This window comes from Lathamus discolor, chromosome 5, assembly GCF_037157495.1.
Source record: "Lathamus discolor isolate bLatDis1 chromosome 5, bLatDis1.hap1, whole genome shotgun sequence".
Classification (NCBI taxonomy): Eukaryota; Metazoa; Chordata; class Aves; order Psittaciformes; family Psittacidae; genus Lathamus; species Lathamus discolor.
Genome location: NC_088888.1, coordinates 104,175,415 through 104,198,636, shown reverse-complemented (window position 1 = coordinate 104,198,636; position 23,222 = coordinate 104,175,415). Strand labels below are relative to the sequence as shown.

The 23,222-nt window shown below is 39.9% G+C and overlaps 1 protein-coding gene across 3 annotated transcripts in view; it reads right to left on the bottom strand.

Moving 5' to 3' along the window:
• KLHL29 (kelch like family member 29) overlaps window positions 1-23,222 on the bottom strand; it is a 411,401-nt gene that overhangs the window by 332,401 nt on the left and 55,778 nt on the right. The window contains exons 1-2 of one of the 3 annotated variants that reach the window (XM_065681731.1): window positions 10,507-10,549; window positions 10,339-10,430 (exon numbers count right to left, since the gene is read on the bottom strand). The gene's annotated coding sequence lies outside the window, so the exon portion shown is untranslated. Of the gene's footprint in view, window positions 1-10,338; window positions 10,431-10,506; window positions 10,614-23,222 lie in introns of those variants that run through there. The other 2 variants (XM_065681735.1, XM_065681730.1) reach the window with 2 other exon arrangements.

Below are 23,222 nucleotides of genomic sequence, written 5' to 3'. Positions count from 1 at the left end.
TAATATTAAACACCTTCTTTCAAAACAGTAAGTTTTTCAGCAAGTTGAGATGGGCTAGTATGCGCTTTGCTTGCAGAGGCTCGGAAGTCACCTACAGGGCTTTTTTCTGTAGTCTTTTTTCCCCAGATAGTGGGTTGAGAGAAATAAATTGCTTAAAATGCAAAAAATGTTTTAGAAATGGTATTTTAAGGGAGTGCAGGTAAACTTTCTGTATCAGACAAAATCCATCTCAACCTCAGCAAATACTCTTTAATTAATAACATCTTTCTGCCTCAAAAATGAAGTGGCTGGAAGAAACCATCACTAACAACATTAGATGAGAGGAGCTACTAACCAGCCCTAAACCAAGGGCTCTCCAGTACCTCCCTCCCTGTGAAGTATTTTGCTGGAGAAACCTGGGAAGAGACGGATTTGTGCAAATGGAGCAGAAGATATTATTTAGCAGGAAGATCAGGCTAATATTTTGTTTGGTGAAAAAAGAGAGACTAAAAACATCGTGCTAGTATATGTTTTAGACATTACAGAATGATGAATGCAGTATGCCTGCTCAGCTTACGAACATCTGAGAAAAAGCCCTCTGCATCTTGAAAAATTCATCCAGTTTGACTCGACAATGAATTCTTCTTCTGAAAATCAAATATAATTGCTGTAGCATTTCAAAAAGTCTAAATGCACAGCTGAGTATCTTAAGAGCACCCTGTTTGCAAAGCAGCCAAGTGATACACCTCAGAGAGCTGCTGTTAGCTACTGCAGGCAAGATAAATCAAGAAAATGCTGAGTTGAGGTGCAATTTGACAGTTATTAGCAGAACAGGAGTAATCTGGTGAAGAAAAAAAAAATCTGACAAAATCTCAGTTCGCAGCAATGGATTTTGGAAGCCTATTTGCACATAAATTGGAAAAAACAATTCTTGCATTAGGAACTGATGAAGATGAAACAATATACCCTAAATCCTAACATATTTGAAATTATTTTCTTTGATTCAAAGCTGATAATCCTGTAACAGGCAGTAACTAAACAGGGGCTTACCAGACTTGCTCTGCATGTTGAAGAGACTGCACAGTCAGATCCTGATCTAGGGCCATTCAACTATCAGAATAACCGGATTTACTGCTATATGCACCTTTGTTTTTGCCATTTGAAAGCATCTACAGCACACAGAACATTCAGCTGTGTTTTAAGCATTAGCAGCATAAATATCCCCTCGTGTACCGTATATTTCACCACTTCTGGCTTCCCATAAATCAAGCCTACAACCAATCATCTTTATGTTGGACATTAACAGCAACTCTATTATTCAAATCCAGGCTGTGCAGAATTGCCTTTCACATGGATGTAAAGCAGCTCACGAGCAGGCTTACGTCTGAGCAGGGGAAGATTCAAATCTGGCTGTGATCTTCTCACTACCATCAGAGATATGATATTCTGCTTCTTTCAATTCACCTCATCTGTGCAAAAAGCTTTAAAAAAACCCAAACTCCTATAAGCACAAAAAAAATCCTCGGTCTTTTGCTCTCTTCAAGAACTGCCTCTTTGTGTCCCCATAAACACTTAGCATAAATAATTTTCGCTCCCATACTTGTAAGCAGAGATGCTGATCTTTACTGTTTTCAATTAGGTGCATAGATTAAGAGATACCTTTTGTGTCATTACATCAAGCTGTTCCCCAAACATACAGCAGGATTTTATAGACTGTCATCTTTTGCAGTTACCACTGGATTTTCACACTCGATGCAAATGCAGTAAAAGAGAAAGATACCTTCCCTGTCTTTACAGTGCCCACCAAGAATCATTTCAAAACCAAACACCTTAGCTAAGATTTAAGCAGCACAAACTGTTTACCCATGGGTCTTTTTTTTTTTTTTTTTTCTCTTCCTTTCCCCTCATCTTTCAGTTCATGAGGATAGGGAACATGAAAACTAAATGGATTTATGTTTAAATAATTCATCTTTTCAGGCACGTCAAACCAAGTACCTAAGTTCATCCACAGGGCTGACCAGATTTAGCTGATTCCAGTGGTATTTTAAACAGCATTCTGGAGAGCTAGTCACAAAAGGTTGCAAGGAAATGCTGAACAGCCGTGTTAATAGAGTTGTTTTGTAACGACATGTGTTGAAACTCTACCTATTCTTACTGAACACAGCTGAAAAGGAGACATTACCAGCCACCCCAAACTGCCACAGCCTTTTGGAGACTCATGCCTGCGCAAGAGACGCTTTGTGAGCAGGGCAGGCTCTGGCACATCCTGGGAAGATGGAAAAGAATTACAAAGGCTGAGCATCATTTTCCTGCCAAGTGGTAGGAAAACGTGGCAACATAAAGCATCTTTAGGAGCACAAGTCCCACAGGGTAGACATCCACACTCGCTGAGCTGATCCTACGAGCCAGGTTGCCTTAAACTAAGATCCCACAGGGACTGGGAAGTGAAACGATGGCAGTAACTCTCCTCCTCTTCAAGCAATGGAGGAAAATAACAGACTTTTTTTGTATTTTTAAACATCCTAAGAAGTACAAACAATGGATTTACTCTTGCAGGAAATGTAACAATATTCCTCTGTAACCTTTACTACACTTGAACTTCAAGTCCTGCTTCTTGTGCTAAATAAACCATATTAAATTCTTGCAGCTGAAGAGGGGAAGATGACCTAGGGACCTGGGTTTTCTTTTGTTGTTCTCTTTTAAAAGCCATAATCTAAACCTTTCAATCCTTAATGCTTACTTTAATAACAGAAGAAGGGTCTCTCCCGCACCTGGCTATCTGCATGTTAGAAGAAGAGTCTGGAAAAGGGGAGCCTGGAAATAGGTCTTTCACGCAACTAAGACCTGTTCCCCTAAATTACACCAACTTGTCCAAACCAAATTAGAAAAAGCAATAAAAGAAATATAATTAAATTTCAGGCTATAACAACAATTTGCAAGAATTTTAGCAACAGTACTTTCCCTGTGTAAGAAATGGTTGGTTGAAGTAAAAAAATCATTTTGCGATGTGGAAACCTTGAGCAGGTTAGTAACCCACTACCATACCAGAGATGAATTTCTGCAGTCGGGTTTATATCTTCAGATTCATTGAAGTGGAGATTGATTGCAACGAAACCAGAGAAAACCACTGGAGGGACATGTTCGAAATGGAGCAGGACAAAAGCAAAACAAACACAGAAAATACAATATTCTTGGATTTGCAGTGCAACCCTCACTGATTTATTCCAAATGAGTTTGTGTTTCCAGTCTCAATTAACATGACTCATAATACTATAACCTAAATCACACATAGAAAAAAATTGTTAAAGAGTTAAGTTTTGCAGAATGTGTTTTGCATGAGTTTCATTAGAAATAGCTCGAAATACCTTTAAGAAGTATCATCTTAATGACATGCTTATTCTTCAGGGGAAGTTTTGAGCCCTTCAGCAGAAAGCTATCTCACTACTAGCAGGACCTTAATGGCTTTGAGCTACTGTTTATGCAGTGGGAGCCCTCTTTAAATCAAACATTTTAAAAGTGCCCTTTTTCTAAGCTCCCTGGACTGGGCATCCCATCACAAATTTATGTCCTCATGCTTTGCAGGGTAATGATGTCCATATACCCACATAAACCGTCTGTGAGCAACACGGACTAATCTTCCCACATTAGCTGGGAAAATTAAGTGCCTGATAGTCCTCGCATGTGGAAGCCACTCTAAAACAAAATGTGCAACATTTTCTGTCTATAACATACGCGTAAAATACATGTATGTTGAGAAAATGTGCATTAATTGATTCTGACAAAGAGCCATCACAATACAGTCCCTCACCATAACAAAATGCCTACAGTAATGCCTATTGAATTACAAGTTCTGACCTTTGGTGATGTGGAAAACAGCATTCATTTCTTTCCTTCATAAAACAAAAGCCTTGCTGTAACCCTTTTTACGTTTAAAACTGAAATTGTTCTTGCTTTATCCCAGCTGACAGTATTAGTTGTGGAGAAGCTTGCTTCCAAAGGAAACAATGTAAAAACAAAGTTGTTGTGACCTTAACAATAATCCTGTTTGCATATTACAATACATTTTCCTACTATAACAAGGCAAAGTCCCTTGTGTTCCGGTCAGAAAAAGTCATCTTCCAGTAAAAGCATACTGTGATCAATAACATTTTCTTAGTATATTATATTATCTCTCACTGAAACACTTTTTCACTTGGCATTTCAGGCTGCCAAGTAGGGGAAATTCATGACAAAACTAAGATGGCAAATGAGATACTGCAAATTAATTCCATCCAAGAGCAATCGTTTCTTTGTGAACAATTTGACAAGCGTTTGTCGTCTGAATTCAGCAGAAGCTTTCTCAGCTTTCAAATATATGTGAAACAGAAGACTGCTGCGCTACTGTACCAATCTTCACTTTAGGCTGCATAATTTTGTGTTGAAATATATTATAGTTTGAACAACCAACTTTGAGAACAGAACTGGTGGGCACACTTTAAATATTAGTTTAGAAAATAGACTCAGAAGTCTGCAATATCAGTTGTGAAATCCGGTTTTCAAGTCACAGCCCAGAGCATGGCAGAGTACAGGAATCCTGTACTTCTGAAGCTGTTTTGCCACCGAGTCACCTGCAATGTGATCTTGAAAAGGCCTGAGTGATGCCAGCTGAAGGATCTCAATTTGGTACTGGCAAAGTTCAAAGAGAGCTTTGTCACAATGGGAATTATAGTAATGTACTTCTCTATCCACATGTCTGAACTTCTGTTACGATGAGTAGTAGCTTTATACCTCCCTTGGAGCTAATGTCCTTCTGCAGGCTGAAGTGGTGACCCAGTGGCACACAGCCGGGAGCAGAGCCAATGCTCCTTGCCTTCCATGGGAAAGCACATCATCATTTTAGCAACAGCAGCTGTAGATCCAGCTGCATTACTGAGAGTAATTGGTGTTCAGCACGGTCCAGAAAGGTGTGATCCTGAAAAAAAGGCTTGGGTCCATGCAGGATATTGTCAGTAGGATTACTTACACGCACCTTATCTCAGGAAGATTAGGTGCAGAATCACTGCTGTATTAATATTTCAGCATAAGGAAAAAGGGGCAGGCAGGCAGTTATTGAATATTCATGCTGTAGCAATGCTCTCTCTGTGAATTCTCTAGCAGAACATGTAAAGGCTGTAGCCATACCCCGAAGAGTTTACCATCCAACACCCCAATTAAAGAGATACTAAAGTACGTACTGTGTTTTAAGCTCACAGGGCAAACTCATTGACTAATTGTATTCCTATTGTGAAGCATGTGCTCAATTTCTTCACTTAATGAAGACTCATGTTGAAAACAACATAAAAGAAGTGGGGGAAAACGGATAAAAAATTGATTTACATCTGCAAATCCCAACACCTCAGGAGATCAGAAACATGTAAAGGGCCACACAACTCATCTACCTAAGAAGTCATTCATAAAAGATAAACATCCTTTTTAATTGTGGAGGAAATGCATGCAGGGGAGATTCACAGTAATCAGCTGATGGAATAAATCCAAAAAGCAGCAGATAAATTTTTGAGAGAGGCAAAAATAGGATTTGTCCCAAAATAAGATTTGTTCCATGGATAAGCAGGAGCACAGATGACATTATAAGCAAACTGTATCTGAAGGACAAAGTAGTCAAGGTTTTGAAGAACAGGACAAAGTCTGTGAGGAATTTGGTGGGGGTTTTTTGTGGGTTGGTTTTTGTTGGTTTTTAACAAAATAAATTAGGCAGCAAGTCTTCATGTAAATGAGCACATATAGAACAGCCTTTCTAGGTGAATAATTCCTTTTACGATTAATAAAATCTGCAACCTGAGTAACAATGTCTGATGACTTTTTGCCGTTTGCAATTATCGCTCATCCCAGCACCAAAACCTCATTATTATTATAGCTGACAAAAAGAATACTTAACTGCTTCTATGAAAGGACTTGATTTGAAAAGAATCCCAAGTTTCTAAGCTTTGTTTCTACTTTCAAATCTTGAATGTGAAAAATGAGGCCATCCTAGCAACCCTTGTGTACGTCTCCTTCAATTCCAACAAGTAATTTGGATAAAAGGATCTAATTTGTACACTAACACAACACATTAGAAAAGCATACTACTTTGGTGTAAAAGCAACCTACAAAGAGTACGGAGTTAACATAACCCTGTAACTACAAGCACATATTTTATACTATAAACATACCTCTTTTTTTTCCTTTTTATAGCAGTTTTCTCCCAAGTGACTAAAAGCATTTAGCAGTTACCATAGGACTTGCAGCACTCTTGTGAATAAGAGTATATAATCTCCATTTTAATGACATGGAAGCTAAGGCAAAACTACTGCAAATGTAGTTGTAGCAGAGATAGGAACAGGAACCACATCTAATCCCAAGATCTGCAAGTAAATCTAGACCTACCTAACAAGTATATGTATAGGCAGAAAGGAACATAGGTATTTTTGTGTTGGCACCTATGGAGATGTTAGTATGGATGTTGCCTGTTCCTCACTCCACCTTTGCCCCCTTACGTAACAGCACAGCAAAATCAGAGCCCTGTTTACAAAAAAAGCAAACAACCCAGATGCTGTTAAATAGACTCAAACACACACAGGAAAAAATAGTTCCTGATGTGTAGATGCTTGACAAACATTGATCCAAGCTCTTTACAAACACAAGTCTCCAGTTTGTCGTGATTTAGTGGATGGTTAAAGGTCCGGAGCACACAGTGAGACAGAGTCTTTCTGCAGCATGCAGTAAAGCAGGCAACAGCACAAGCTGTACAAAAGGGAAACACTGGTAAAACATAAGGAAGAAAAATTCAGAGCAGGTGCTTAACCAGCAGAGCAGCTGCCCAGGGAAGCTGCAGAGCTCTGTCCAGGGAGGTTATCACCTGGCCACAGACACAGCCCTGAACAACCTGCTCTGCCTCAAGCAGAAGGCTGGACAAGATAACCTCCCAAGGTCTCTCCCAAACTGAATTATTCTATGAACATCATACCAAAGACATGGGAAGTCATTCCTTGGTTTCTCTACTGCATCCCAAAACTTATTGCGAATTCATACAAAAAGTGCGATCTCGGAATTCTGTGACTAACTGTTTCTGCTTGTTCGGCTTGCTCCTTCTCCTGTAAAGGATGAAATGGAAGAAACCCATATCTTGGCTTTTACACACCTATAAACTACAAAAATGAAAAGCAAAACACATTAATTAGGAGTTCAAGGTCCTAAATGCACATGGTCATTTGAGGTCTCGCTTTGAGTTTATACACCTTCCTGACCCTCTTTCCTCCTAATAAATACTCCAAAAAAGCAATCAGTGCTGTGCAGAGAGACCCATGGTTATTAAAATAACTGCATCACAGAATCAGCTCTCAATTTCTTCATTTCAAATCCCCCCCCTCCTCTTCCATAAGAGGCACTGCATATGGTGAAAACTAATTCAGTCTGAACCAGAAAAAAATGGGGTTAAGTACTCCCTCAGTTGGAATACAAAAATTGCAACCGCACGTGATTGTCAGGATATAAAGGGCTACAGTCAACATGCAGAAGTACATTTATATCTTGCAGAAAAACTAAGCAAGTTGAAAGGCCTTTTAAGGGGAACAGCTGAACTAGGAATATCCAGAAATGGGTAAGACAGACAAGTGTGCAACTCCTACATGCAGCCCATTCCCAGAAGGAGACAAAGTCCATCCAGGAATTCAAGCCCCTTTCAAACAACTTCTCACACTTACCACAAGGCTTCAGCAGGAACCACAGACACAACTGGCTTCTCATTTCTTTTTTTTTTTCTTCTGTTACAACCAGATCACAGCTATGGTGGGAGAAACACCCACAGGCATACCATAGCCTAACAGAATAACTTCAAATAATTCGATAATCAGCCTAAAACTTTCCTCAGCATTTCATGTTGATGTTACTAGGTGATGCTGCAACTTATCACAAGCCAGATCTGCTAGATATTCCCCACCACAGAAAGTGAATTAAACTGTCACTCACCACTCTATGAGTTGCTCTAGTGTAACTACTTCTTCATGAGTTGGACAACATTTCTCTGAATTAGAACCAAAACACTCTGTTGCAAGTTAAAGTCTCCATCCTCATTCCTGTACGTTTTCTCTTCCTTTCCACTTTTCTTACTTTCTGATGAACTATTTTTTTACCCGACTCAGCACATTTAATCCCCTCTGCTCCACTTGCCCCCTTCATGGCTTTCTTTTGTTCCCCTTCTTGGCAGATATAAACCGAGTAACTGGCACACAAGCTCCAGCCACCCTGGCTAAACTATTAAGTATGATCTGAGTACTGAACTACTGATGCCCTCTTGGCCCTTCCCCTAAGGCCACTTACAAGGGAACCAGTGAGCAAAGCTTGCAGGAGCACGTCTCCCTTCCCCAAGGAGCATCTGATCAGTTTGTCAAGCTAAGCCTGAGACTATTCCTGAGTGTCCATTCTCTGGCATATCTCCCAACATACAGACTCTATTAAAATATAGAAAAAACCAGATACATTATTCACTGTGACAGCTACAAAAAAAAAAAAAAAACTAAAATAGAATTTGGAGAACATTTGATTTAACTACAACTACAATTACAGCTGTTGGTATCTGCAATTTGCAGCATTACACACACACAGAGGGACAAACATAAAGACGGCATATAAAATAAAAGCCTTATTCATAATTCAGACTCAATTTCCAGCAACAGTTTTGTATATATATTATTATATACACTATTTATGACTGTGTACTGGCAGCACAGAAAAGAATTAAATACACTCTCCCACACACACCTGGACACACCTTAAGCATATACACAATTTCCTGTTTTACCATGAACATACTAATGATAGGAATTGGAAAAGATTTTTATATTATCAAAGCTACACTGAAAGCTTTAAGCTAGTTGCTCAGGGAAATATGCCCATTTCCAGGAGTGAAAGACTTAAATGGGCTTTCACTGTTTGCAAAATGTAGCTCTTCAAACTCATTAATGGGAATAGGCTTTCAGAAACATCACGTTCAAGATGCAATGGGGATACTGAAGTGTTCAATAAGGAAACCTGTGGAGGAACAGCAAACACTGGAAGGAAGGATTGCACAACAGTGTGTGAGAAAGATTAAACATAAAAAATAGGAAAAAAATATAAAGGACTTAGTGGTCTTGGTAGACAAGAAGTAGGATTTGACCCAGCAATATGCCCTTGCAACAAAGGCAAAGTGCTTCCATCCTGGGCTACATTAGCAGGAGCACAGCCATCAGGTCCAGAGGATGACCCTTCCCCCCATGCAGGATTTTTGAGCCCTCCAGAACAAGAAGGCTTTGACATGCTAGAGCAAGTCCAGGGGAAGGTACTGGTGGCTGGAACACAGGCCGAGCACCTACAGACCTCACTACGTTTTCTAATTCCACAAAGGAAAGGTGCAGAGAAGACAGGCTGAGCCTATTCCTGGAAGGGTACAGAGATATGGCGAGAAAAAAGAATCTGCAACAATGGAAATTCAGATTATAGACAAGGAAAATATCCTTCATAAGGTGGCAAAACATGGCAACAGGGGCCCAGCAAAGTTTTGGAATCTGCATCCTTGGAGAGATTCAAAACCCAACTGGATAGGTCCCTGTGCAACCTGGTGTAGGTAACCTTGATCTAAGCAGGAGGCTGGACTAGATCATCTCCACAGGTGGTGCCTTCCATCCCACAAATCTACATATCTGGTTGGGAAAAGCCAGAAGGCTGGTCAAAGGAGGCCAAGAGGATAAGAAAGATAAACAGCAGTGAGGGTCAGGATTAGCTCCATGAAGAAAAGACAGGTCTGGAGAAAGAAGCTAGGAAAGGAGTGAGGCAAGAAAAATAGCAAGTTGAAAGAGACAGTGGAAGAAAAGAATCAAAGACTGAGGAAGAGGAAAAAGAAAAGAAACACTAAATCACACTTTCCTCCAGCAGCTGGGAAGTGAAAAATTCCACAAGAGTCATTCCATAATGAAGTCAAGTATTTCAGTTTCTGCTCTGATATGCGAAGTAGAATTGGATAAGAGAGGGAATCAGTTCTTTCTTTCCCCTTCCCATGTCTCCAAGAAACTAAGTAACCTTTAATCTCCCTTTTCCAAATATTTAAACTTGATCTTGCAAACTTCACAGATATTTATAACTATGTACATTAGGAAAAATGTTTAATTTATAATATAAAAATACATGCACATTTGTCAGCTTAGAACTCAGAATGTTCACTACACCCAAATGAGTGCCTTAGAGCTTTTTACAGTTTTGTAAGATACAGGCCTACAAATCTGTACACACAGAAGATTGCTCCCTCTTGGAGCTACCACCAATTTCACATACTCTTAATCAGGTTTACAGCATTAGTATTCATCCTACCACATTATTCTTCTATTGTTACACAGATGCTCAGTTGCACATTCTCCGATAGGGACTTGCTGCAGTCACTGGAAGGAAAAGCACAGTCCAAACTGCATTCGTGTAAGCAAATAAGAGACCATGAAAGAAAAACCAACCTACAACAAGAACAGGTATCTGCACACTTACCCTGCGATATCCCGAATCTCTATCAAAATCAGCCTCAGGTGTAACAGTCAGTAAACAGGACAGCAAACCCTTGCATTTAACAGGAGGTTTCTGGGAAGCCAGGTTATCTAGAAAGAGTTGAAAAGAGAAATTTTAATACATGAAGTCACCTATGCTTAATATGAATAGGTTTCACATGAGCTACAGCACAAAAAAAGAAAAAACACAGAAAACCAAAAAACCAGCTGCACAATGGGAGACCACCATGATCAGCATGAAGAATTTAATCCCCTGAAGGTGACAAATTTGTTATGAAGCAGAGAGTGAGATGCTAGCAGTAGATACTTAGGGTTTAGCAAAGAATTTCTAATACCCAAGATAACACGGTGTTAACCCTCTAATCAAGGATGTGGAGGAGACCAGAAGGAGCACAATCTTTTGCTTAATTAGTTGCTATCAAAGAGAAGACAAGTTCAAGCACTTGCAGAAACAAGTCAATCTAAGATTATTTGAAAGTTTAATAGTGTTCTAGAGTCTCTGGTAACACAGGGTTTGCCCATGAAATCAAAACAATCCCTAGAGATAAATTTAAAGAAATATATCTCATTTTAATGCCCAGAGTAAAATGACTATTCATTAAAGCAAAGCAGTTTTATACCTATGTTCTCCATCTCAGATGTAATATATACTGAAGTAATCTTTACGACAGGAAGTGGCATGTAATCCTGCAAGAACGAACTGCTGCCATTATCTGCAAATCAATACAATTTTTTTTAAGTGGATGTAACAGTACCTATTGATTTTACGTTTTAGCACCAGAGTTTCAGTTTCTACTAAGAAGATTCTTAGAACGACAAGAGAGCTGCATACAAGTAATTCAGTTATACAAACTAATTTAAAGTTTACAAGTGCATTTCCCTTGAACAATGCAATCAGGGCTTCCCTCCCATTACCTCTACTTAAACCTTTTTCATTCTATACATAATTTATGTTTTATCTAATTATAGTAATTGTGAGGTGGTAGAGTAACAGTTACTAAACCTACCTATAAACTATAGAAGGGTTACCATGCAAAACACCTCCTTGGAAGCTATCTCCCTATGCTGCCGGCACAGTTATTACAGAATACTTGTGTGACTTTTGCTATGTTTAAATAGATCGACCGAATAATTTACCTTGTGAAAAGACCTTACAGTCCAAAGAGGTGATGGTAAAGGAACAGGAAACAGAAGTGCATGGAAGAACTAAATGACTTATCCAAGGTCACTTGATGTATCAGTTGAGCAATGAGCTCCATTTGGTCATGCTTTGTTTCTTTAAGAGAGTTTAATAAAACTGGTAGAATCTTACTGCATTTCTGCAAATGAAGCACACTGCAACTTAAGCTTGACTAGCTGACCAAATGGATCTAATGAATGATCTGCAATGAATGATCTGCAATAAGAGCTGGCTGCAAGGCAAGATGTACCATCACACAGAAGGAAAAAAAAAAAATCAGACCATTATAAAAAAGGTTTAAAGGGATGGGATTAGGGCCAGTTGGCATCCCAAAATTAATCTCATAAAACAAACAAGGCAGCAAGGACAGGTAGCCTGAGAGGAATACAGAGAAACTGTCTGAGAAGCCAGGGACCAGATTTGGAAAGTTCTGGTGCCCCAGCATAAGAAGGACGTTGACCTGCTGGAGTGAGTCCACAGGAGGCTATGAAGGTGCTCAGAGGTCTGCAGCACCTCTGTTACGGAAACAAGATGAGAGAGCTGGGTTTGTTCAGGCTAGAGAAGAGAAGGCTCTGGGGACACTGTAGAGCAGCCTTCCAATACCTAAAGGGACTGACTAGGCATCTGAAGAAGCTGTGGCTTCTCCATCCCTGGCAGTGTTCAAGGCCAGGTTGGTCGGGGCTTTGAGCAACCTGGTCTTGTGGAACATGCTCCTGCCTGTGGCAGGAGGGTTGGAACTTTATGATCTTTAAGGTCCCTTCCAACCCAAAACATTCAGTGATCCTACTAAACAGACAAAACATCTACAATTTTTAGTCCTTCATGAAGAAAAAACAGAGCCTGTTGTAGCTACTAGCCAGCTGAAGGTTAGTTTTTTAAAACCTAAACAAGATAATACAAAGGAGCAGCATGTGAAAGTTCTGAGGAAGGTGCAGGTATGCAAACATCTTATCCACATTATCCTCCACCATATGATTCTATGATTCTCATCTTCTCTGTCATACAGAGTTCCTTCCTTCTCCTCAGCCTGCTTTGTTTACAGGGTTAGACTCATTTTGGAATTAAGGCTGTTCAAATAGCTGGTCTACTTATTTATCTATTTAACACTTCTTAAATGCTTTGTAGAGACATTTCAACTGAGTATTTCTGGCTTTTACAACATGACTAAAGAATTTAGCATGGACTGCCTGAAAAAGCTCAAACAAAAATAGAATCTCTTTTTTGTTTTGTTTTTTGTTTGTGGAAAGAGCACTGTTTTCATGAAGCAGTTTATGGAAAGGAAAGAAAAAGTCTCAAGGGAGTAATTCTTCCTTTGCATAGTGACTCATCATGTCACAGTTACCCCATCATCTCCAAGGGCAACACTAGGCCAGAGATGCTCTGGGAGATCTCCTTAGGGAAACATCCACTTTTCAAAGCCATCTCAGGACTCTTGTTCCAAGACTTCACAGAACAGAGAAAGAGCCTTTGACAGTCAGGAAAAATGCAATCGGTTTCTGATAGGTAAGAAGCCTGTGACAGTTTTACACGAAGGAAACGTTTTTCTTTCCCACCTCAATAATGAAAGACATGAAGAACATTTTAAAAGCATACTGCAGACTCTAGATGGCAGTGCCACAGGGAAAGGCAAAACAGCCCTCACAGCTGGATACGGGACATTTGAAGAAAGAAGGATCAGGGAGAAAAAGGAGCAAGAAAAGCAATAATCCCTCACCATGAAAATGATACACAAAGACGGGCTTAAGTTCAAAATCTGTTTGCGTGCTCCTGGACATGCAGGCCCAAAGAAGAGTAAAAATTATTTCTTGTGGCAACACAAAGACAGGATTAATGGCCTTTACTGTTTACCATACTGCAGCTTACATTATTTACTAGCATTTGGATGGGATTTTCTTCCCCTAATTTAGAAAATCTTGACTGTTTATCAGGAAGTATTTTAATCCTACCAAAATTTTACCGCAGTTGCTATTGAGGGGTAGTGAGGAGAGCAACACCAGCCAGGAAGTTCTGAACCACTGGAATAAGATACTGTAACTGGAAGAGGCAGAAGCACAGCAAGGAGGTTTAAACACCAAAACCAAGAGTGGCCATTTCTCATCATAGTGTACTATTTGCTAAGGTAAAGCCTCAGTTCCCGGTATCGATACTTATGAAGTTGAAGGTACCTTACAGAAGCCTATAGCAGCACCTTCATCTCTCATTTGGGAGTCTAACCACTTCAATACAGAGAGGTCATACATCCTATACTGTACCTAAGCTTCTAAATTAAATTACTTGAAGCAACCTGATGGAAACCAAGCCCCTGGCTTAGATATTGCATCATTAGAGTAGCAAGCTTCATGAAGCTCATTCTTCCACAGTTAAACTAGCAAGAGGCCAGACAAAACATCATGTAGTCGGTGTCGGCTCACCTACCTCATCAACATAGGCATCTTCATGAAGGGATGGAATAGTTAGAAGTGTCTTAGGTTCAAAAGACCTGATCAGTGAGAATCAGGTCGGGATGTTTTGGAGAAAGCAGCTACATCAATCAGAATCGCCTGAACTTCAACAGTTCTGGGTCTTAAAAAGTAGAATTACCCTGCAAACAGTTAGATACAATGAAAGGACAAGCAGCTAACAGAAAGCTTACTAGGCTTTAACTAGCAAATTCAAGGTTTACCAAAGACAAGAAAGGATGAGGCAGGGTATGATTTCATATGATGTCAAGTCAGAACCACAATTTTCTTATGCAGCAGGACATCGCTTCAGAGTTCCTCTGTTACAGATGAAGCATCCAAGGGCAATACAGCAGATCAGCTCATCCACCAAGAGCTGCGTAGGGTGAGAGGAGCATATGCAGATTTAAACAGCATCCTCCTGATCTAAAGTAAGGTGAGGAGCAGGCAGCAACATTTGGCAACAACGAGGGACTGCTTCAGAGCTCCTCTGAAGAAGAGGTCGCCCAACAGCCTGCAGCAGAGGCACACAACATGGACCTCAGAGGGGATGCAGCAAACCATGTGGCACCTGCCCACGCTGTCTCACTTGTAGTTGAAAAAAAGAAAGGATTAGGAAAGGAAGAAGGATGAAGTAAAGGACATGAGAGAGTTATTGTAGTTTAATTAATCAGGAAAAGTTTAACACAAAAAATATTCTATGAATGCCTGCCTGTGCAGACGAGCCATAAATCAACTGTGAAGCACACAGCGCTTTAAAAATGCCCTTTATAAGCAGCTCTACACTGCAAACATAACCTCCTCCCCATGTCAGGTACTGCAGCTTGGGGCAGGGGCTGGAAAAAGCAAATGAAATGCTCAGAGGCACAGCTGGAGCATTCTCTCTGCAAATCAACAAGGCAAAGGAAAGCAAATCAGAATGGGGAAGTGGAGAGGGGAACCGACTGCAGTATAAGGTAGAAACACTCACTAGGCAGACCAAGTAGCTGTTTCATAAGCAGTAAAAGAAGGGTGCTTACAGGCAGTGCGTCTGGCAGATCAAAATGAGTCACTCTGGAAACAGTCGAGCTTAGCTCAACGGGGAAGCCGTACAGACCCAGGATTTAAGTACAGACCAACGCACCCAAAGCCGTCAGTGCTGCGCAGGTTAGGGACTACTGTTGTGCAGTCCCAGTTATCCTTAGTGCATTTGGATTGGAACTATTCCAGCTCCACAAGGAAAATCTCTATAATGACTGGTGTGACCTGTTGTCCTAACATTGCCAGAAACTGAGCAAGTGGTCTGAGAAGGGAGTAATTACAGATCCCATGAGAAGCTATGTAGGCTCTGAAGTTGGGTGAAGCTGCAGCCAAGAACTGCAGGCTGGGATAGAAAAAATAAAACACAGAGCTGGAACACGAGGGATGCATCCATTTTCACAGTTCCACTTGACTTTATGGGAAGGAATGACTACTCTGTATCATGATACATGCAGAATGCTATTGTGTATGTTAACCCTAATCTATTATTTATTACGGAATTTACAGATCTCTCTTTTCCCCAACTGACAACCAGCCAGCTACTAATTTGCAGGCTAGAACACTGCGAGGTCTGCAGACCCCAGAGCATTTACAAGCCAAAAGGATTCTGATATGCTTGGAAAAAGCCCAGCAATGCTGCCACTCCTCATCATGCTCCATAAGTATTTACGCTGCAGCCACCAGGATTAAGGAATCACCTGAGAAACATGACCAGAGAAGAGGATGTCTGCACATGCCTAAAGGGCAAGTTCCTTATATAAATCTTTTAACAGCCACAAATGACAGCAACACTGGATGTAGTAACAGCTCCAGGTTTGAAATGGTGACCGCTGTACTCCTAAGACTACTTAGTATGTTTTACTCAACATTTCTTACAGTCACACTCATCTCTCTGAAAGCTGACAGGGAGCTACTAACACTCTTCATCACAGACTTAAGCAGACTGACAGTAACCCTGAGAATATTCTGCGTAATACTTTCTCAGAAGTCCCCCAAACTTGAATGCTGGGCTGTGCTTCAAAGAGTTAAGCTGGACAAAGGAAAGGGGAGAATCATTTTAGCTCAGGAGCCCCCTGTTCCATCACATCAACAAATTAACTCCTCCTACAACATCATATACCTTTTGAGAAAAAAACTGGGGTTTTGAACAGACTGTGCAGTTTGTATCCCGCATGGATAATCACTTCTTTAAAAGGAAGTATACATCAATAATATTCATCGGGAGCTTTATGAGAGCTTGGCAAACATTTCTGACAAAACAAAAAATTCAAACAGAAGGATTATTCATAAAATGCTACATCAACAACTCTTTTGACAGACATCTGGATTATGCTGCTCTTTAAAAGGGAAAAACAAAGATGTCATTTCAAAGTTTCAAAGTTTAAATGGAAACAGTGAAATACACCATTAAAAGTATCAGATCATAACCAAAGCTATTTTTGCAAGCTCCAATGCAAATAGCAATTATGACAAAGTTTGCCAAGATAATTTACAACCACTTTTTTCCCCAAAAATACTTTTTAAATGATGCAAGATATACAGAGGTTAGTAATGAATTTATAGACCTAGAAGATCAGACAACCAGCATTAGTAGCTCATCGAGCTTAATTTTTTTTCTTCAGGTGATGGCCTTTAGTTGATGTTCTAAATGAAGTTAAAGCATATACACCTGCCCAAGCAGACAAAATTCCATAAGAAAATAGGCACTTTAGGGGTCCATCCTCAAATGATGTATCCACTGTTCTACTCCTAAAGCATGTCAAACATTGAATTGCATTCTCCAGACATTCATTTCTGTGGTGTTCTATAGCAAGACTCACAACCAGATGACTGATGATGCAAACAAGAATTTCTTACTCATTCTAGATTGGTTTAGTTTTTATTTAGTTTTTATTTTAGTTTAAGGAAAGCTACTGAGATGTGTGATGTTCAGAACAGATATGTAAAATATTCTCATGCAAAAAAGAAACTGCTGAAAAGACTGCTTATTCAAATGAATGCAGAGTTCTAATGGATCTGCAATGTTCAGTTCAAAACCATTCACCCGAATAGTGAGGTTTCTTTGAAGACAAATACATACAGTCTAATAAAAGGGGTAGATTTCCTTAAAGTGGAGTCAGCTTCTTCACAATTCATTGAAGTCCACTGGCTTTGCCGGAGATGTGATGAAGGTAATAGGCAAGTACATGTGTTGAAAGATCTTTTATTTCTTTACTGAAGCAAAGACTAGCAAAGATACCTTCTTAAATGGTTTGAAGGCATTGGGATTAAAAGTCTGGAAAGTTTTAGGACCGCTTGACTAATAGATCTTCTCAAATCTATTGCTTCACTGAAGCAGCTGGAGAGACTAGCACTCAAAGCACTAAAGCATTTGAGACTGAAAGGACCTCAACTTCTTTGAAATCATGAACCAACTTTCTGCAGTTCAAGGTCTTTTCCAGATTTTTGTCAAAAAAAAAAAAAAAAAGTCAATAGAAAAAGCAGAAACAGAACAAAACCTGTTGGTTTGCCATTTGCAGATGGTTTTTAATACAAAGTCCTACTCTTCCAGTAAAGACTCTCACGGACTACCAGGAAGTCAGGTAACATAACCAGCTGCAGGTGATGTGAAGACAGACACATCATGCCCTTTGTAGTGTGGGAGGAGTGCTATTAGGCAGCTGAAGAGCAGAAGGATAGGAACAGGCTGCTGAAGAAGAGCCAAGGCAGTGGCAAAGTACCATGCTCTTAGACAAGGTCCATGTCCCTCGTCTTATGTGAAGTCTTGTGCAACACAAAGCGACAGAGCACACAACAGGAACTGCACTTGGTTCATGATGTACCAGAGGCAGCAGGAGTTACGGGAAAAACCTAAAAGCTGCCCTTTGGGTCTGATGCTGCAAAATGGGAAGGGAGAGGACAGTATCATTTGCTTGGAAAGAACTGCCTCTGCTCAAAAGGGTAAAAGCACCCATTTTTCCTATGATCTGAACAAACACTGCCATACAGCAAGAGAAGGTAACATCCTTATGCAATATTAAGGCACAAAGTAATACGAAAGTTAAAAACACAGACAAGGTGATGACACCTCTATAGTGTGGCATGGCCACCAGCATAATGTATCCCAGAACGTTTTTAAAGCTACGTCTCTACCTAGAAGAGTTACCCTTCGGGTACAGTAGGATTGACAGAAGGCACCTATGATCCCACAAATACCACCTCCATTTTCTCTGACTCATTTTGGACTGACAAGTTGCCCATAGCAGGGGAAGCCCTATTCACTTCAGAGTGTTATTTACTGACTAGATAATCCTAGCAGTCCCTTTTTGACCTTAGTCTGATTCTCTTGCATATTATAAAGACACAGGACTCAATTTCTTGCCATGTTCAGGAAGAAAAAATAAAAACCCTGTCATGATTACTGAATTTCTAAGTGATGCCTTCTGGGTGCTGGTGGAAGGTTTTAGTGATTAATTATTCCTGCTGTCAAGATCTATTTGTTTCTATTATGAATTTTCTTGGCTTTCATTTCTAGACAACACATCTTGCTGTATTTTTGTTCAACAGACTGAAGACACTTCCTTTCTTAATTTCCCACTTAGAAAAGCTAATCAATCCTTTCTTTCTCTTGGATTAGGGTAATGAATGTTTGCAAGAAATCCCAGTGGCCTAAAGGCACATGTTTCCACTCCATAGTCACCATCACTACTCTTCTACCATCTCTCCATATCTCATCAACCTCCTTGAAGTGCAATCAGACCTGAACACAATATTCTGGGAGTGTCGCAGTATGGTCAGACCCAGATTTAGCACAGCCTCCCTGAAGTTCTTCTATGGATGTGCACAAAGATCGCCAATACAGGCAAAACCAGCTTTGTCCTTTCTAAAAGCACACATTCCCTTTATGTCAACTCAGGGGAGGAGCAATAACCCTCTCTCCTCCTCTCCACCAACTTCAGAGGGAGCCTAGGACAACTAGTTCAGAGTAGGACAGCAAACTGTAAATGGCTGAAGTTGGGCAAGTTCAATTCCTAGCCTTCACACATTGAACTATTTTGTTCTAGTTTTTAACCAAAATGGTGTCACCAAGTCAAATGCCTTGTAGAAGCCATAAATATCAAACTTGCCATCACACTAAAAACACTTAACAGAGACCAGATTAGCTTGACAGCATTAATTTTCTGTAAGTTCATGTTGGTTGGCATTAATTACACTTCTCTTATTCAATCCTATATCAGCTGTCCCATTTATTATAGCCCAAATCAATATTAGAATAACAAGACTCAAAACCTCATACCTTTGAGGTGCAGATCTTGAACACTTTTCCTAAGCAATGAACCAAATTTCCAAAGCTCACTGACAGCAGCACTGACCTAATGGAGCTCTTAATCTCCTCTCTACGCTTCCCAATTACAACACCAAAAAAAGATCTTCAGCTTAATTTGTCAAACCCAAAGAAACAGCAGAATAAACAGAGAAGTTACAAAAGATCGCCTTTAGTGGGAAGAGAACAAGTGAAGACAGACGAGGAAGGGTGGGAGATTAGCAGGTTACAGTCAATCAAACTTCTGATTCCATGAGAATAATTAGAAAAAGCAGCAATTCTCTCACAGCAAGATTTTTTTCTCCTGGTGTAAATTGTTGATTCTAGCCTATCTGACCATCACAGAACTCATTCAATTGTGTGATGAGATCATGCTGTTAAAATTGAGATGCTAGATTTAATTTAAGAATTAGGTTATATAAAAACATAGGGTTTAGGCTCTTTACATACAGTGCTAAGAAACTTTTATCAGTGGGTAGCCTGAGAGCTAACCTTCCCCAAGAGGTGTCAGGACTGCCTGCAACCATCCAAATGCCTACATATGAGGAGGGAAAGCATCTTCCTAGAGGATTCCTATTTTCCTGGCAATCACTTATTTCCAGTTGCATGGTTGGTGGGTGGCACATCAGTGCTACCTCCAGCACCTCCCAACTAGCAAGCTTTCTCAATAAGCTTGGTGGACAGCCCCCACACAACTACTCTAAATGAGGAACTACAGCAAGTCATTTCACAACCTTACGTTACTACCATCTTTGTGATGTTTTGGCCGTATTTGAAGAGACATGAACATTCCAGGTGAAGAACCACCCTTCATTGCTTCCCTTGACACACTTGTTTACAGTTCTGACTGAAACACATGCAACTTCTGCAGCTATATAGATAGCAGAGAGCTTGCTTGTGTCTTCACAAAGCAGCATTGGTGCAGTCAGGAAGGTATTATTTTTTTAAAAGTCAGATAGCACCCATGGAGAAGACTACTGTTATTTGTCTTACAGCCCCAGGCAGTGTCCTGCAGCCTGTCATCAAAGGCTTTGAGTAAGACTATCATACACCCACTTATTGACAGGGAATATGCTGATGACAGAGAGTATGTACAATGATTATGCTCCAGCAGCAGGGATGCTGCTGTTTACTTCCTCGGTTTTCTCCTCATGGCCTATGAGTGATGTCAGGACTAGTACAAAAGCCTTCTTCACAGCTCCAGCTCTCTGGTGATGTACTTTCCTGGTGAAAACTCTCCATCTCATCTAACAGCTCCATTCAAATTCTCCTCACTCAGTGCCTTCTCTTATGGTCCTCATTTGTCATATGCATAATTCAAAGGCTCTTAATAGACTGACTGCCTTCATGTGATTAGTCCAGACAACTGTCTATTTCTAGACCACTTCCACAAGCTGCACAACCTGAATGCCACACTACAGGCACGCACTGTTGAGGAAAAGGTCTATCAAAATCATTTTCCTGTGCTGCATGGCTTCTGCAATGACTCAGATTCAGAGATGTGCAAGGCCTGAGCAAAATAATGAAATTTTGTAACAGTCCAGGACAAATCAATTGAAACTGTCCATGCTCCAAAGAACTTCAAATATGTTGGTCTCTCATGACCCATCAAATAGGGAAATCAAGTTACCAGTATGAAAGGAAATGCTGATTGTCTCATGTTTAACGAACTCTTCCCTCTTCTGCACCAAATCCCACTGGATGTATCATCAAATTAGTTATTAACTTCTGACTACATTACTGCAATTCTCATGGAAACACGGATATGACCTAACCCCCAACAGGAAAATGTCAATTTATCTTTGGTATCTCATGCATGGAGGATACAGTTTGGCACTGGGCCCTCACTCAGCTGCAGCTAGTGTGAGCACACGTCTCCTTCAAAGAAAAGCAATACTGTTTCAATTTCTAGAACTGTGGCCGAAAAAAAAAATTGGCCATTTTAATCAAAATGTCAGGAATAGCACAGGACCTTAATCTAGAGCTCAGTCTATACCGGTCTCTGTTCAGCACGACACACACAGCTCACCTGTTTCTTTGGACTCTTTCTCCCAAACTACAATAGACAGTCCAAGAATTAATCTTTGTGATTGCAAAGGTAACTTCTCACCATGAGAATAGTGTGGCCATGGGTTATTAATGAGAGTCCTGATCAAGTGCACATTCAGTCCAAATCATTTGCTAAAAAGTTATCCTCCTATAGGCTATATAAATACATAATACATCTACATTAACCTGTGTGACACTGAGGCAGCCTTTCCAGCAATCTGGCCTACTTTATCTCCAATACCTCTTATACCTCATTTGAGTGAGTGAGCACACATTTTAAATAATGATGAGAGACTCCAATTTTCACATTTTCATGGATGCAGCGTCAAATCTATTTGTAATAGGATCATCTATTATCTGTCAGTACTGAGCAAACTAGGTGAGAAAATAATGGTTAGTAGTATATTATCTGGAATCCTGATGAAATTTAGCACAAGGCAAGTGGAGTTGTTGACAACAAAAATGTTACCTGTTGACTGCTTAATGCAGCCTGCCTTTACTTACTTCTAATGTGAGATCAGAAGTTGTTGTTTTGTTGGTGGGTTTTTTTGTTGTTGTTGTCCAAAAAAAGTTAATTTCCTCCACCCATTCAATTGTAAACATGGAATATTTAACCCACTGAAGCTGGGAGTTTCACAAATTTTATCCTGACTTTATGTCTTCCATGTAAATAGGTAGGCTACACTTTATCTGGACACTATACAGGTTACAGGAGGAGCTGGAAGGCTGGCAAATCTCCTTGTTTTCCACCACAAGGTTTTCCCACCTTCTAAAGAAAGAAGCTTTTCCTTCTTGAAGAATAAAAAATCTGCATATACTTATGTGTACATACGTTGGGGATTAGTAATAACAACCACAGTCTGAAATTAGATGAAGGAAATACCTGATGGTAAGGATGTCACCTCTCCATAATTTTCTTGGTCTCTCATCCTTTTTTCACTTCCCAAACCGTGAGTTTCAGATCACTGCTGTAGCAAGAGGATGCCTTATTAGCCACTGTCACATCTTGCCAAACCTGTCCTGATACAACGGACAGCACAAGGCTTTGGCAGTAGATGCCTTCAGTAACACTTCTGAAAGCAGTACTGGAAAAGATGCTGTGTGCCGACACAGACTGAGGAACTAAGATTTGTTTCACCAGATCCACCCAAACCCTGTGATGGCCAAGGGAAAGAGGATGAGGAATCAACACTGAGGGGAAGGATAGATCTTCTGCTGACGTTACACATTATGACAGTGGAAACAGTATCTGAATACACCCACAGGGGCTTTTCTTTGGTTTGCTCACATCATATTCATGGGTGGGGCAGGGGGGAAGTAACTAAAAATAACTAGATATCAAATGGAAACATACTTTGGAGCTAATATGGAACTTTAATGGAATGTTGTTTGTCAGGCTCATTAAAATGATCCTTTGATTTATGGAAGAAATACTTTTATTCTTAGTTGCTATAAATGAAATAATTTTAGATGTCCACTAAATGGAAATACTCCTACAAGAGAGTAAAATGTTGCTTTCCCTTAAGAAATAATAATTAAATTTATGGTAAATTGTATTAAAATGAGTATTTCTCAGTTATATGGGATTACAATGCAGTAATTTTATATTTAACTTAAAAACCAAAGCATTAAAACTTAGGTTTAATGTAAGGGTTTAAACAGACTAAGGTTTAAAGAAAATTTTAAATAATACCAGCAAATTCTCTTCA